Source organism: Cucurbita pepo, unplaced genomic scaffold (assembly GCF_057944985.1).
Source record: "Cucurbita pepo subsp. pepo isolate OVF unplaced genomic scaffold, ASM5794498v1 scafford_38, whole genome shotgun sequence".
NCBI lineage: Eukaryota > Viridiplantae > Streptophyta > Magnoliopsida > Cucurbitales > Cucurbitaceae > Cucurbita > Cucurbita pepo.
In genome coordinates, this window is record NW_028257943.1 from 22,501 (window position 1) to 25,000 (window position 2,500).

Sequence of the window (2,500 nt, forward strand, 5' to 3'; positions counted from 1 at the left end):
CCGCGCGCTCACCTCGCACACCCCCGCGCGCTCACCCCGCACGCCCCCGCACGCTCACCCCGCGCACCCCCGCACGCCCCCGCACTGCCCCGCGCGCTCACCCCGCACGCCCCCGCACACCCCCGCGCCCCCACTCCCCTCGCACACGCCAAGCCCCATCCTATGCTATGTGCGATACATGTCCTACCAACAACATATCAAAAGTGTTGGATGTTACCTCCATAAAAAAAACATCATACCCAATGCCTATGAAACGTGAGTACACGTATAAAGCCTTGAAGGTTAGCCCCTACAACAATTCATCACACCTAACATCCGTGGAAAGTAAGAACGTGTATAAAGCCTTGGACTATAAAAATATCATCAAACCCAATACCCGTGAAAAGTGAATGTTCATTTTTAATGCTTTTTTTTTTTTTTGGAACTAAGAAAAGAGTGACACCCGTCAAATTTAACTATTTTTTCTTTTGCTTGTCTAAAACAATAAAATGAAGAGTTTTGATACTAGAGCAAGTACATTACACTAAGACACCAACCATGACCGCGTTTTTACAACCATCACCCATTAATTGTGAAAGTACATGTGGAGTGGTCGGTTTGTTGTAATATTTTTTTTGGGAACTAAGCAACATGAAAGAATGATTCCCACAAAATTTCAGATTTTTTTGACCACTCTAGCTATTTTTTCTAATTTCTTATTATTTAATATTTAAAAATTCATTAAAAAAAATTGGTTGGTCGAAAAATTATGAAACTTGATTTCTAGATCCATTGGAATGTCCAATTCATGAATCAATTGAGTTCATGGAAAAAAACATTCTAAAACTTGAGATATTTGACCGTATGACCGCTCAGAAAAATCGTATCTAGGCCTGGCAGACCAAAAATGCCTCAAAATGTACTATATAGGGGGGTGACTAGTCTGCATGGGCTGGGCACGGGGGTACCCCCTATATCTTCCGCCACCCCCACGCCCCAAGCACTATGCGCCGCACAGGGGCATATGCTTGGGGCGTCGGGGTGGTGGTCGGAGGCCGAGGGCGGTTGACGGCGGGGGTGCGGTGGCGGAACGCGCACGGTGGGGCAGTGTCGGAACGTTCCCGTGCGCTCGCCAGCCCCACCCCGCCCCACCCGCGTGCGCCCCGCCCGCTTGCCCCCGTGCGCTCGCCCGCCCCGCCACGCCCTCATGCTCCAGCGCGCGCGCGCGCGCCCCGTCCCGCCCCGCCCGCGTGCTCCCGCGCGCGCGCGCCCCCGCCCCGCCCCGCCAGCGTTCGCCCCGCGCGCGCGCGCCCCCCGCCCCGCCCCGCCAGCGTGCTCCCGCGAGCGCGCGCCCCCCGCCCCGCCCCGCCAGCGTGCTCCCGCGAGCGCGCGCCCCCCGCCCCGCCCCGCCAGCGTGCTCCCGCGAGCGCGCGCCCCGTCCCGCCCCGCCCGCGCTCTGCTGCGCGCGCGCCCGTGCCTGCGCCCCATCCATCACCCATTAATTGTGAAAGTACATGTGGAGTGGTCAGTTTGTTGTAAATTTTTTTCTGGGAGCTAAGCAACATGAAAGAATGATTACCACAAAATTTCAGATTTTTTTGACCACTCTAGCTATTTTTTCTAATTTCTTATTATTTAATATTTAAAAATTCATTAAAAAAAATTGGTTGGTTGAAAAATTATGAAACTTGATTTCTAGATCCATTAGAATGTCCAATTCATGAATCAATTGAGTTCATGGAAAAAAACATTCTAAAACTTGAGATATTTGACCGTATGACCGCTCAGAAAAATCGTATCTAGGCCTGGCAGACCAAAAATGCCTCAAAATGTACTATATAGGGGGGTGACTAGTCTGCATGGGCTGGGCACGGGGGTACCCCTATATCTTCCGCCACCCCCACGCCCCAAGCACTATGCGCCGCACATGGGCATATGCTTGGGGCGTTGGGGTGGTGGTCGGCGGACGAGGGTGGTTGACGGTGGCGGTGCGGTGGCGAAACTTGCGCGGTGAGGCCGTGTTGGGTGCGCCTTTGGGCGTGCGACATGAGCCTTGTTGAGAATGGAATGTTGCGATGTTGCCTTGTAACTTGGGCTGGCTTGAGGATGGTTGATGGCTGGTACGATGATGAAACATGCAAGGTGGGGTGGAGTCGGGTGCCTTCGGGCGTGCGACATGAACCTCGTTGAGTGTGTGACGTTGTGGTGATGCTTGGCCAGCCTTGGGCCAGCCCTATGTTTTGAAGGCGTGTGGTGCCAGAACATGTTCGGCTGGTCGGAATCGGGTGCCTTTGGGCGTGCGACATGAGCCTCGTTGAGCACGGAATGTTGCGATGTTGCCTTCTAACTGGGAATCTCTGGTGTGAGGACTGTGGATGGCTGCTGGTACGATGATGAAACATGCAAGGTGGGGTGGAGCCGGGTGCCTTCGGGCGTGCGGCATGAACCTCGTTGAGTGTGGGACGTTGTTGTGGTATGCCTCCCTTCCTTGGGCTAGCCCTATGTTTTGAAGGCTGCGTGG